Source organism: Symphalangus syndactylus, chromosome 3 (assembly GCF_028878055.3).
Source record: "Symphalangus syndactylus isolate Jambi chromosome 3, NHGRI_mSymSyn1-v2.1_pri, whole genome shotgun sequence".
NCBI classification, from domain to species: domain Eukaryota; kingdom Metazoa; phylum Chordata; class Mammalia; order Primates; family Hylobatidae; genus Symphalangus; species Symphalangus syndactylus.
This window is the reverse complement of record NC_072425.2, coordinates 63,155,174-63,170,450: the sequence shown is the minus strand read 5'-3', so window position 1 is coordinate 63,170,450 and position 15,277 is coordinate 63,155,174.

Genomic DNA, 15,277 nt, shown 5'->3' with positions numbered 1-15,277 from the left:
GTATGATAGTTTCAGTTTTTCCAAATCCTCACCAACACTCAGTATTGCAAGTCTTTTGGATTACAGCCACTCCAGTGGGTGTGTAAACGTATCTCATTGAGGTTTCAAGTGGCATTTTTCTAATGAATAATGATATTGAGCATCCTTTCATGTGCTTATTAGCATTTTGTATATCTTCTTTGTGAAATCTCTATTCAAATATGTTGCCCACTTTTAATTAGGTTGTTTGTCTTCTTATTATTGGGTGGTAAGTGTTCTTTATACATTCTGGAAAGAAGTCCTTATCAGATACGTATTTTGAAAATACTTTCTCCCATTCTGGTATTAGTCTTTTCATTTTCTTTCTTTTTTTTTTTTTTTTTGAGACGGAGTCTTGCTCTGTCGCCCAGGCCGGACTGCAGTGGCGCTATCTTGGCTCACTGCGAGCTCCGCCTCCCGGGTTCATGCCATTCTCCTGCCTCAGCCTCCCAAGTAGCTGGGACTGCAGGCGCCCGCTACTGCGCCTGCCTAATTTTTTTTTGTATTTTTAGTAGAGATGGGGTTTCACCGTGTTAGCCAGGATGGTCTTGATCTCCTGACCTCGTGATCCGCCCACCTCGGCCTCCCAAAGTGCTGGGATTACAGGCGTGAGCCACCGCGTCCGGCTCATTTTCTTTCTTTTGAAAAGAAAAAGTTTTAATTTTTATAAAGCCAAATTCATCAATTATGTCTTTTATTGGTCTAAGAAATTGTTGCCTAACCCACAGTCACAAAGACATTCTCCTATGTGTTCTTCTAGAAGTTTCATGGTTTTAGCCCTTAAATTTAGGTCTATAAACCATTTTGAGTTAACTTTTTTGTTTATGGTGTGAGCTAGGGAGCTAAGATTATGTTTTTGCATGTGTATATCCAATTTTCCCAGCTACACATACTATCCTATCCTTTACTAAATAGACTTGACACCTTTGTTGAAAACCAATTGACCATAAATGTAAAGGTTTCACTTTTAATGTGATACAAACCACAATTTCCTCTTATGATAACTTGACTCCCCACATAAATCAGCCTTCATCCAAGGAATGTACTGCTAAGGCCAGTGTGAATATTAATGCATCATTCTCACTTTAAATAAATTAATTGGAATAACAATTTATACAGAAGTTTATAAGTTCAGTTAAACTAAGTTTCTGAGCCCACCAAGCTGAGGAACTAATTGGGATAAATTTTTCAAGGTTATCATAATCTTGAGAGGGTATTTGGCAGCCAGCCGTCTTCTCCTGACATCACTTTATAGAAACTTCCAAACTTTAATCACCAAGATGTATTTGTTGAGGCTCATTTATATGGAAGGCACTGTGAAAGATTCAAAGAAATATAAAATGTGTCAGTATTCCACTGGTATGTGTCAGTAGGACCAAACAGGGTGCTCATGTCCAGAATCTACTGTGATTGGTGATGTCTGTACTGCACTGGTTATAAACATTTTGAATATCTTCACTGAACATAAGATATGGTTCTCCATCTTTTGTGAGCACATAGTGTAGTTGGAGAGATAAGGCAACTACATAGTTAAAATATTCAAGGCAGAAAGTGACATCCTGGATTTAAAAGATGGAAAGAGGGAAGGTCACAGAGAGCTACTGGTATTATTAGCAGAAAAAATGTTTCTAAAGATAAATAAAATCAGTTTTCTAAAGAAGAATATTATATACTAATTTAGGCTTTTTAAACTTATAATTCATCAATGCCCCAACTATCCTAACCAGTAGTATCTGATCAAATTAATTGTTAAAATAATAATGCTGATTGCTACCAGTTATTGACTGCCTACCAGGTGTCAGGACTACATTATATTAACTATATTATCTAACTATGCAAGGCTACAGCTCTAACTATCTTGGGCTACGACCCATATTATCTCTAATCCTTGCAACAAACCTAATAAGTTGAAAATATTATTGTAGCCATAGGCCTAACTTGACCAGCTTGGAATAAGAAAATAAGGCTACAAAAAGACAATAATATTCAAATTTAAGTATTCCAATTTCCATACCTACAATGAAAAGCTTATTCTTCTCCAAGCTTCCTCATTCTAAAGGACTACTAAGAACCCTCAAAATGCTTATGTGGATTATGAAGTAGTCTTTCTCATTGCTTCTTGCTTCTTTCTTCTTGCCTTTAACCAGTAGAGAGGGCTATAATCCAGCCACAGACTAGTCACCATGATGGCTGATCTTTAGACAGCTGACATAATGTTCTTGGTTTCTCCCCATGATGTTTTACCATTGTCACTGATGAACCTCACTGTGATTTTGAATCTTTAGTGTTCATTAGAATACCAAAAAAAAATGATGTTTCTGTCTCCACATTGTCATGCTAGTCCTGGAGCCCACTGCATATATAGCTTCTATTAAGTGCAAGCAGAAGCAGTTTCCTGGGTGTGACCATGGTGTCAAGGAAACCCTGTCTCTACTAAAAATACAAAAAATTAGCCGGGTGTGGTGGCGTGCGCCTGTAGTCCCACTACTTGGGAGGCTGAGGCAGACGAATGGCATGAACCCAGGGGGCGGAGCTTGCAGTGAGCCGAGATTGCGCCACTGCACTCCAGCCTGGGCGACAGAGCGAGACTCTGTCAACTAACAGCAAAAAAAAAAAAAAAAAAAAGAAAAAAAGAAAGAAAAATCATAAGAAGCCAAGGACTTGGCCACACTTTGTGTCAAGATGTAAGCCTTTCCCAAGATCTCCTCATCCAAGCCCTTGAAAGTTAAAGAAGTTCATACTTCTCCCCTGCCAAAGGCTACCACAATTCTTATTCTAGGATAAATTACTGAAGTAACCAATATTTGCTTTAGGAGAAGATTCTCAGTTTTTCTATCCCCATTTAATAACAAAGAAAACAGAAGCTAGGAGACTTTAAGTGAATGGCCAAAGGTCACACAGTAAACATGAAATTCAAACTTGGCATTTTCAAATTCACAAGCTAATCTTTTGTTACTCTGCTTTACTATTTATAAAATCCCTGATACTTGATAAGTCAGTTCTAGGCAGGTTGGACCTAAGAAAAGAGTAGCCTAAAGTCTTCTCTCAGCCTCACAGATACACCTAGTGAAATAAAATTTAAAAGATGTCTGACAGCAACTTGCAAGGCTTCTTATTCTCTCATGGTTTTTAGTCTGAAAGAATCTTTGTGCAAACCAGAATGTGTGCTGTTATTAAACAACCCAAAGCTATTTATTAATTGGGAATAAACAAAAATTTAGTTGGGTTTGATTCTGCAAACAAGCTTATAGAATCTAACAGACAAAGACAGTATTTCAGGCTAGAAAAAGGGAGAGAGAAAGAGAAACATTCCAATGTTACCTTCCTGCAGTGGAAAAGCTCTCATTAGGACAAGCACAGGTTTTTATGGATGTGTTTTTATCACTAACTGGCTGCGAGCCTCCTGAAAGTCAATGCTTCTCTGTAGGCCCTTGCTACCCAGCTTTTTCACCTTTAAGCTGGGGTGAGGGAGGGTGGGTATAAGGACAAGATGATATAAAAGAAATATAAGGAGAAAAAAAATCTAATACCAATAAAACTGATCATTATGAAACTTTCTTCATTGGACAACCCAATACTATAAATAGTAGTGTGACATATTGACTGAAGTCAGGTAAGTTGTAATAATTAAATAAAATTGTAAATACAATCTCTGTCGTTTACTAAACATTTGGTCTTGAATGAGTTATTTCCCTTAACCTCAGTTTTCATACTTATATACTAGGGCTAATATTGCCAAAAATTGGAATAAAGAACAGGCTAGTCATGCTACTGTCTAAGGTGTTGATCCACAGCAGTGCCAGAAGACCAATAGACTGGATTGAAGCTTTGCTGTTAGTTGACTCGAGTCCCCACACATGGCTCCTGATAAAACTGGTGATGTGTCCTTGGTTCTCTTTTGACCAAAGCAGTCAAAGCCCTCCAGTTGACATTTAAAAACTTCTTTATTTATAGACCTAACTCCAAATAAATAAATGTACAAACATATAAATAATATCCATTTGAAGGGACACTATATTAGTGAGGATAGTTTATCGTATAGTTCCATAATAAATAACTCTAAAATCTCAGTGACTCAAAAAATAGAGGTATATTTCTTACTCAACTCAATGTCTTGGTTGGCTGTTCTTCCATTTGAATTTATGCCATCGGAAATACATGGTAAGTATTTCCAAGTTTACTACAGTAAAGAAATAAAGAAATAGAAGATACACACTGGCTCTTGCCTCCTCTGTCTCAAAGTGGCACCCATTATTTCTGCTTCCAGTATCTTGGACAAAACAGTAGTAGGGATCAGCCTAACTGGTAAGTGTAGAGAACACTTACTGTGCCTCAGATGCCACAGTATTTACCTGGCTGGGTGCCTGAATATCTGAGTGTAGCATCAATATTCATACAGTGATTGTGAGAATTATATGAAATAACTCAGTAAGAACCTAGACCTGGGTCTGGCATAAACTTAATATTTAATAATTTTTAATTTCTTTTTTCTACCACCAATCTCCAAGAAGAACTTTGCCAACCCTACAGAATCAGTGTCAGCCATTAATGTGTTCCTAGATACTATAGCCAAAGCATCCTCACATCTTGCGCAGTGTGCCGGAAAGAGTTAGGTCAAAATGAAGGCTACATTCCTGGGACAATTTACAACCATCTTTTCATATCTCCACTATCACAATTTATCATGACATTCACCTGCTCTAGGTCCTTCTATGATTCCCTAAGCTTAAAGGAAAAAGTTGAAATTCCTTAATGGGTAACACACAAGACCCTTTTAGAGTTTGTCCTTCACCTCCCTCACTTGCCTCATACATAACACTTGCCTCGCTCACACTCACCCTCCACTCCAGCCCTGACAAATGCCTTCAGTGTTCCTGGACAACTCGGTTTTATGCCATGCCTACCTGCATGAGCTGGTGCCAAGGGATTTTCTTAGAATGTCTTTCATTCACTTTTCACCTATATATTTGTGCTTTAACATCTCTTCAAAAATGCCTTTAGTGGCTTTGCCAGTATGACTTAAATGTGTGTGTCTGTGCCTCACAGCATAGATATAGATGAATCATTACTGAATACTAAGTATGTGCCAGCCCCTGAGCTATCATGTGCATACCTGTATCACAAATTACTGAATATGAAACATTGACCCAAGGGTCTGTGTCTTCCTCTCAACTGGTAACTCACAGAAGGCGGGAGCTATGTTATATTTGATGCTAGATCTTCAGGGCCTAAAAAGGTGCTTGGCACATTGTGGAAAGACACAAAAATTCATCATATTAGTAAATGCCAACCTCATCGTTGCATTTTGTTTTATATATCCAACCACGCCTCTCCCTTTGCCCTGATTCTGGATTTCCCAGCAAACCACTAATCTAAGTATGCTGCCTCCCTACCTACTGTCAGTTTCAGATGCCGTGGACCACTTCTAACTCCAGCTAGGCAAGGCTCCAATCTCTATTTAATGAATGAGTTTAAGAGGTGGACAATGCATTGTTTGAAACCAGAAAGATCTGAAACCAAACCCTAGATTGACCACTTAGTAACTGCACGAACTCAGGCAGGCTCTCTTAACCTTTAACACTTTAGTTGCTTCATAAGGAAATTAGGACAATTATTTCCATGCCATGGGGGGATATTATGAACATTAAAAAAGAATCCTAATTTTGTTGCCTGCCTGCATGCATATTTCTCCTAATGGAGAAAATTGTACTCCAGAAGCCTCTTTAAGAAGGGTAGAAATTTATTTTTTTGAAGGAAGGTTCTTAGAAAGCTGTTTGGAATAACAGATAAGACCCTGAAACAGGACTGAATATGTAGAGAACCACCCTGTAAGAGACAGAAAGAATTGTTTCTCAAGAGTAGCAGATGAGCAGGGTAAAAGGGAGGATGTGAGAGGAAAAAAAGGGAGGCAGGAAATTGTGGAAGACCTCTCTATGACCCCTCAAATTTTTAATGAGGTCAAAATATATGGTGTATATATTTTGAAGAATTTAGTTGTATATTCTGTCATAGAATAAACAGTGTATAAATTATAGATGCAATTATTAAAGTGTTGTCATTATTCTTATCCCAGACTTAGTTAACAGTTAATCCCACAAGTTTGCATTCATTAGTCAATTGAAAGAGAAGAAATATTTGTAGGGCAAAAATAATCGAGCTCAGATTTTCTTCTCTCTAGATTTTGTCCCTAGCTTTGCTTTTCACTCCAGGATGGGTTCTTACTCCTATACTGATTTGGTTTGCTCATAGCTGTCCAAGGTGTTTCCTTGACTGGGTCACTTTTTATCAATTTTATTGAAGTCCAATTTATGTACAAGAAACAGTATTCATTTAAAATATGCAATTTGATGAATTTTAACAAATATATGCGCCTATAAAACCACAATCAATTACAGAGCATTTTCTTTTTTTTTGAGACGGAGTCTTTCTCTGTCACCCAGGCTGGAGTGCAGTGGCGCGATCTCGGCTCACTGCAAGCTCCGCCTCCCGGGTTCACGCCATTCTCCTGCCTCAGCCTCCCAAGTAGCTGGGACTACAGGCACCCACCACCACGCCCGGCTAATTTTTTTTTGTATTTTTAGTAGAGACGGGGTTTCACCGTGGTCTCGATCTCCTGACCTCGTGATCCGCCTGCCTTGGCCTCCCAAAGTGCTGGGATTACAAGTGTGAGCCACCGTGCCTGGCCCAGAGCATTTTCATCACCCTCAAGAGCTTTCTGGTGTCCCTTTGCAGTCCATCCTTCCCTCTCCTCTTAACGCAGGCAAATGCCAATCTTTCATCACAAGAAAGTCTTAATTTGCTAGAATTTTATAATAATAGAATCAAATATTGTACTGCCATTTGGGTTGTTTTGAATATTATGCATAATACTGCTATGAACATTCACATACAGGTTTTTGAATGGACCTTTATGCTTTCATTTCTCCTGGGTATATATCTGAGAGTAGAATGGCTGAGGGATATGGTAAGTATGTGTTTAACCTTTAAGAAACTTCCAAACAGTTTTCCAAAGTGGTTGTAGCACTTAATACTCTCATCAACAACATGAGAGTTCCAGTTGCTCTACATCCTTGTCAATATTTGGTGCTTTCAATCTTCTTAATTTTAGCCATCCTAATATGTATATATAGGTATCACATTGTGATTTTTTTCTCTTTTTTTTTTTTTTTTTTTTTTTTGAGATGGAGTTTCACTCTTGTTGCCCAGGCTGGAGTGCAATGGTGCGATCTCGGCTCACTGCAACTTCCACCTCCCGGGTTCAAGCAATTCTCCTGCCTCAGCCTCCCAAGTAATTGGGATTACAGGTATGAGCCACCACGCCCGGCTAATTTTGTATTTTTTTAGTAGGTACAGAGTTTCACCATGTTGGTCAGGCTGGTCTCGAACTCCTGACTTCAAGTGATTCACCTGCCTCGGCCTTCCAAAGTGCTGGGATTACAGGCATGAGCCACCATGCCAAGCCACATAATGTGATTTTAAGTTGTATTTTCCTAATGCCTAAAGGTGTTAAGCATCTTATTTTGCATATCTTCTTTTGTCTTCGATTGACTTTTCAGCTTTTTGAGCATTCTTTGTGGCTACATGCTGTCCCAGCTGTTACTCTCAGACATCACCTTCACAGCACCCTTTGAGAGCTGAGAATACCCCTTTTGCACATTACCTTACTGGTTTGTGCTGGCTTTTAAATTTGTTTTTAGATTTATGCTGCTCTTTTCATCTTTGATACAGGAACTTGCCAAATCTCAACTTTTGGAGACGATCTCCTATAAAAATACATTGCTTCATCAGATGAAAATTTACTCAATGTTTTATTTATTTTGATATCAATTTTATCTATCATTATTATTATTAGTTATTGTGATTATTATTTTGAGACAGGGTCTCACTCAGTCACCCAGGCTGGAGTGCAGTGGCACTATCTCGGCTCCCTGCAGCCTCAACCTTCAGGGCTCAAGCAATCCTCCCACCTCGGCCTCCCAAGTGTCTGGGATTACAGGCGCATACCACCACACTCAGCTAGTTTTGTATATTTTTTTGTAGAGAAAAGGTTTCATCATGTTGCCTAGGCTGGTCTTGAACTCCAAGGTTCAAGCAATCCACCTGCCTCAACCTCCCAAAGTGCTAGGATTGCAGGCATGAGCCACCATACCTGGCCTAATTTTATCAATTATTTTTTATATAAATTCAAGGCATCAGACTGGAATATTTATTTTAAAAACTACGTCTAACTTGAAAAATCCTAATCACTTAGCCTCTCAGCCAAGCCAATAATATGACCTTCTGCCTACTTCCTACAGACTGGCTTTAAAAATTAGAAGTTAGAAGAACTTGAACATGCAAACAAATGTGTCATAGCTAAGCTATGTAAGGTAAGTTATAATACTTAGCAATTTAGATTCTTAAAATAAAATGAATATTTAATACATTTGTCTCCAGGTGCATTAAATTTAAAAGCATCTGTTCCCTCCATGAATTCATAATTAAAATGACAGCAATCAGAATGAAGAAAATCTTTTCTGAAGAGGAAAATATACCCTAGATTATCCAATGTTGACAAAATATGCCTTGTGATGGGTGAAATTCACAATATTCACCTGAGAACCTTGCTCAGTTGACCTAAAAATTCAGAGGTGTCTATTCTACTGAGCTGGACATACTTCATGAATATTTGTTTCCAAGTTGTGTGGAAAGGAGAAAAAATAAAAGATCTCTTTTTCATCCTAATGTTTTAAAATATTTGATCATGAAAAAGAAGATTGGAATAAGGAGTTACTTAAGTGTTTATAAGCATATATACAAATATGTGTTTAATGATTGTATCTACATTAGTGCATAATTTTTAAATATGGGTTTTAATATATAAAAATACATCTTGATAAAATGCCTTGTATTCTTTTTCTCCTGAAAGAAAAAAGAAATGTTTGGGGGAATGTATTTTAAAGACACAAGTTAGGGAAAACTAAAATGCATCCACCCTCATCACAGAAAATATCAAGACCACTCTGGCCTTAGGAAATGCAGATGTTCTGCTCCAGCAGGAAAATGGGAAGTTGTGTAGGACAACCAAGGTTGAATAAATCCTCATTCAATAGCAAGATTTTTCTCAGGCAAATGTAACCATCATTGTCATCTAATTCATGAACACCTTTTTCCCTTTTCTCTTTTACCTTTGTGTTCCTACATGGTCTATAAGTTAAGAGCCTAAAGATCATGGTGATGAGTATCATCTACTCTTCTTTGATAATATATTCTGAGAAAAAATTTCTTAAGTCTCAACATTAAAAATAGATAAATTCTAATATCATCTGTTTCCAGTAATGCACTCTAAACCAAGCAGGCTGCAAATTGTCTATTTTGGTTATACTTACCACGAAAAACACATATATTTATCAATAGAATTGGGGTTAATTTGGCCATTGTTTTCAGAAACTGATGCGGGAAAACTGAGGTACAGAAAAGTTTTAGGACTTGCTAAAGCTTACACAGCCAGCAGTAAAGCCAGAACCAGAAACCGAAGTCTTCTGACTCTCCCATGAGAACAAAATTAGTGAAATAAGTGTGTTAAGATACAAATTAGGAAATCAGCTACTTGAATAATTACTGATCCTTTTTTATTGATGTCAATGCTGTATACATTGCCACCTTAATTCTGCTGCCAAAGATTTAGTAAGTTCTGCAATTTACTCAAGAAAAATTCAGTGGAGGGGCTATAAACATGAGCTTTTCCTTCGGGAGTTCCCAGTGTTGTAAAAGAACATTGTACATATATTTCCGTGTGACAAGAATAAATAATACAAAGACAAATCATGAGAGATGTGGGCAAAGCAAGTGGCATGGTAATTAGGGTGGATGTTAAAGACGTGTCTGTATACTCCTGTATGGTGTCTAGATCAACACAGATGCTTAAAATATATTTAAGAGTTACATAAATGCATGTTTAACTGATGTGTAAGCTATACATCCTATGAGGCTGCAATAAACTAAACTATAGTTCCTTAAAAGAGACACCATATTTTTTTAAACTTTGTATTTCTGGTACATAACAGTCTCTAGTAGGACACAGTAGGTACCCAAGAAATACGCATGTATACCTGAATGGGTGAAAATATCCAATATGTTGAGTGGTCTGTTCATCTGGAACAAGCATGGCAAGCAGTCTAGGTACTGGACACTCAGAGTAAGTATAAAAACTCATCTTCCTTGCAAGCCCTTCCAGATCAAGCTTCAACTAATAGCTTCTAATATAAGAACAGTTTATATCTTGATATCCCTAAAATGTCATGTCTCTATACCTAGTGAGCAGACAAGGTCTCTTTTATCTGGATGTACTGGAGTTCTGGAGAATGGACTTATAAATCCACCAGCATTACAAATGCCATGAATTTCCCGTTCAAAGATGAGTCATGTAATTTCATTATTCCATATTCCACAAAGAAGGCAATAAAGAGATAGAGGTAGGATTCTAATCGCTTATTTATGATTCTTCAAAGAAGCAGTTTGAGTTACAAAGAGGGGTTTGTTAACATAAAGGACAGGATAAGACTGAGTATCAGAACATACGGTACTGCAAACAGTAAGAGAGAAGTCAGGTGGTCAGTTTGTTAGTATTAGCAAGAGTTGGGCTTATTTTCTCAAATAAAGCCAATATGTAAAATAAAACTCCTGGAGCAATATGCCAGAACTTTTATTTCTCTCTCTGTCTCTAGTATAGTCACGAAGGTAATTCATCAGTCAGATGGCTAACTCCAAAACACAATGGCCAAGCCTTTTAAATGACAGGTTCACCTGGCAGAAATAGCCTGTGTGGGCCACTGATAGTCTTGGTAGTTTGCATGCCCTTTAATGATTCACCATCTGTGTATCTCAAGGGACTGGCTTTGGCTGAGCTTTGAAGCCTACAATATTTGTGTGAGTAATACTACAAGTGAGCAACTATGGACCTGAGAACAATCAAGCTCAGTGGTGTGAAATGTAAAGGATCAAGAAAGCAGCCATGCTCAGCTGGGTGAAGTGAAGCAAAAACACACATAGGAAGGCATCTGGATAACAACCCTGAGGAAATGAAGAGTGACCTCCACAGTTCCAGGCTGCTTCCAAACAGATTTCCCTCCCCATGCCTGTAAGCTCTGCTATGCCCGCAGAGGTAAGGCTTGAATTAAATCATTCACTGATATAAGATGTCAAATGCCTTAGCATCTAATTACACGCTTCCATCAGGAAAACGAAAAGAAAGGAAAATGAAGCAATAATCCACATATTGATAACCTGTATTCCCTGATAAAATCAAGATCTGCCCAAACTTAGGTAGACCCATTGTCTGGAGTGAAATCATTCATTCATTCATTAGCGCATTCACAATATTATTTAGTAAACTTAATTAGGACATAATAAACAGCACAAACATTGCTCCTTATAATATTAAATTAATAAAAGCAAAAACAGTCACAGCAAATAACTTTCCTAATTACATTTAAATTAGTATATTTTGTATATAACAGATTTACTTAGCAAATAAATTGTTTTTCTCATTATCCAATTCAAATACTAAGGACTCCAAAAAGTATATATTTTTTACTTTAAAAAATGGCACAGAGAATATTTGGGCCAGATATTCAAGAAGGCAATAAGTCAGGATTTTAATTCATTGCTATCCTAATGAAAAAATCAAAAGTGATATTAAAAAAAATCACGTGTCTTGCCTGAGAGAACAATATAGTAAAATTGTAATCAGTTGCTAAAGCTTAATCGATATTATCACATTGCAAAGTTTCTGGAGAGTGTTTTCTGTAATGAAAATTGTGAGGTCATGAAACTTTGTTGGTTTCCCTGAATTAAATCATCTGTTCCTGTCAGATAGCATCTGTATTCGTTGATAAAAATCAAGATCTACCCAAACTTAGGATGGACCCATTGTCTGGAGTAAAATAATTCATTCATTTGTGAGTTCACAATATTATTTAGTAAAATTTCCTAAGACACAATAAATAACACTAACATCGCCTGTTGTAATATTAAATTAATAAAAGCAAATAACTTCCCTAATGTCATTGAAAGGAGCGTGTTCCATATACAGCAAATTCACTTGGCAAAGAAAACCTTTTCATCGGATCCTGTTAGAGACTGTGTTTGTTTCTTTCATTACCCTGACCACAAGCCCAGGAATTTAAACATTTGTGGATAAGTTGGCCATTAGAGGAGTTAAAAAAAAAAAAAAAAAAACTCATATTCCTGTTTCTCTTATATCTTTTAAAATACCAGTTTGGTAGTTCAGTGTGTTGGAAGAGGAGTTACATCATATTCGTAAGTGTTTAATTAGGCTATTCTGTTAAGAGCAATACAAGGAAATACATGGTCATCTCTTTCTCCATTTTAAGAAAAAAACTCCCTAATCCCAAGAAAGATCATGAATTCAATTGTAATATTCCTGGTTCTACTAGTTAAAGATGACTTCTGACTATAAAAATGTTTCTATCAAAAAATAATTCTAGTCATTTTTATCTATAACTTTCATGTGAGGTGATACTAATATAACGAGCAACATTTTTCAGTAAGAGTGAAAAAAGTAGATTGCAAAATTTAACTTTCCTTGCTCCAACAATTATACTTCTGAAATAATTCCTTACTGTAAAACTTCCTTAGGCTGACGGCTCCAATGTTAACCTTTGCCATGAAAAATTCATGTTCTCATCAAACTTATTTGCATGAAGCAAATATAAAAGGAGGCAAAGCTCAAAGAATTAGTGACAGAAGATAGGGAGCATCTCAGCATAATAGAAAGTTCAGTCTTTTATTTTTCCATTCCTATTCCTATATTCCATCTGTTGCACCAAATACAAATATACACTGAGGAAATGTGTAGCCAATGAAAATCTTATGAAAGAGACTATGCTGCTATCATGGTCCTGCTTCAATGATACTGATAAGGATTCCATGTGACAGAAGTAAGTCACATGTTCCTCCAGCCACTAGCTGAGTGAGGTTAGGCAAGTCATTTAATCTTTCAAAGTCTGTTTCCTCATCTGGGAAATTAGAATAATATCCAGGGCTGCTTGAGGTTTAACTTAAATAATGTAAGTGAAGAGTCTGGGATAAGAGAAGTGCACAATATATGGTGGCTAAATGGAAACAAGTCAATGAATTAATCTTACTCGAGCTGGGCACATTGGCTTACACCTGTAATCCCAGCACTTTGGGAGGCCAAGGCAGGTGATCACTTGAGGCCAGGAGTTCAGGACCATTCTGGCCAACATGACAAAACCTAGTCTCTACTATAAATACAAATATTAGCCAGGCAAGGTGGCCTGCGCCTGCAGTCCCAGCTATTTGGGAGGCTGAGGCAGGAGAATTGCTTGAACCTGGGAGGCAGAGGTTGCCGTAAACCAGGATTGTGCCACTTCACTTCAGCCTGTGTGACAGAGCGAGACTCCATCTCAAAAAAATAAAATAAAAAATAATCTACTCACCATTTTTGATGAGGAATAAAGAACAATTATATAACCAAGCTAAAACAGTTCTCAGAGTTAAACTCATCACCTTAATGTTTCTATAAGAAAAAAATTATTATACTATGCACTCATTTAAATAATTTATTTTAAAAAATGAAATCTGTGAAAAGTAATAAACAGAAAATGGAGGTACAAAGAATAAAGCAAAAAATCAAAAGAATGAACAAATCCAAATCCTAGTTATTTCGGGGGAAATAAACAATATATAAAAAAAATTCTAAAAAATGTTTGGAGCAGCTATCTCTGTCCACCCAGAACAAAGTAGGCTTTTTCTATATCAATAACAATATTGATCGTTAATAAATCCATCAATATAATTCACCACATCAATATATATTAAAGGAGAAAAATCTATGTCATCTAAATAGAGGCCAAAATTTTTTTCTATAACATTCAATACCAATTCATAACAGTGAAAAAGAATACCTGGAAAGTTAGAAAAAAAAAAGAGTGGCTTAGTTTATTTTAAGCCTATCCATGGTGAACCTGTAGTATGCATCCTCCTTACAGATGACATAATTGAAACATTTTTCACTAAATTCAGAAATGAAACAGAAATAATACAGGAATGACTTATTTCATAACTTCCACTGAACATTATACTTACCCAAAACAATGCAATAAGGTAAGGATGTAAGATATAAAAATTATAAGGCAACAAATTTAAGGCAAGGCATAAAATTATAACTATTTGTTAACAGTATGACTGACTTCATAGAAAACTCAAAGAAAGGCACAGATAAACTATCAAAATCAAAAGAAATGTAGCAAGTTGATAGTATACAATATTATTATTAGGGTTTTTCTTTTTTTTTTTCTGAGAGAGGGTCTCGCTGTGTCACCCAGGCTGAAACTGCAGTGGTACAATCCTAGCTCAGCACAATCTCGAACTCCTGGGCTCAAGCAACCCTCCCGCCTCAGCATCCCAAGTAGTTAGGACTACAAGTGTGTACTGCCACACCTGGCTAAATTTGGTTTTTGTCTTTTCATACAGATGAAGTCTTCCTATGTTAACCAGGCTGGTCTTGAACTCCAGGACTTAAGAGATCCTCCCGCCTCAGCCTCCCAAAGTGCTGAGATTACAGACATGAGCCCTTGCACCCAGCCACAATACTATTTTTAAAATAAGATTTTGATTCACCAATATAAACCAATTATGTGACATAACAAGAAAAATAAAAGCCATTTCTTATGGTAACAAGAACTATGAAGTACTTAGTAGTCAATCTAATAAAAATTTACAAAATATTTCTAGAAAAAAATCTTATTTAAAGGCCTAATAGAAGACTGCCGTAGTCTGTTCAGACTACAGTAACAAAATACTTTAGACTAGTGCTATGGTTTGAATTTTTTTTCTGTCCAAAACTGATCTTGCAACTTAAAACACAGTGCAGTGGTATTAAGCAGTAGGGCCTTTAGGAGGTGATTTGGTCATGGGAGCTCTGTCCTCATGGATAGAATTAGTAGCCTTATAAAAAGGGCTTGAGGGAGTGTTTGTCTCCCATCTCTTTTGGCCTCTTCCATCATCAGAGAATGCAGCAACAAGGCACCACGTTGAAAGCAGAGAGCAAGCCCTTACCAAACATCAAATCTACTGGCACTTTGATGTTGTCAACCTCCAGAACTGGGAGAAATAAATTCCTGCTACTTTTTATTTTATTTATTTATTTATTTATTTATTTATTTTTATTTATTTTTTTTTTTTTTGAGAAAAAGTTTCACTCTTGTTGCCCAGGCTGGAGTGCAATGGCACC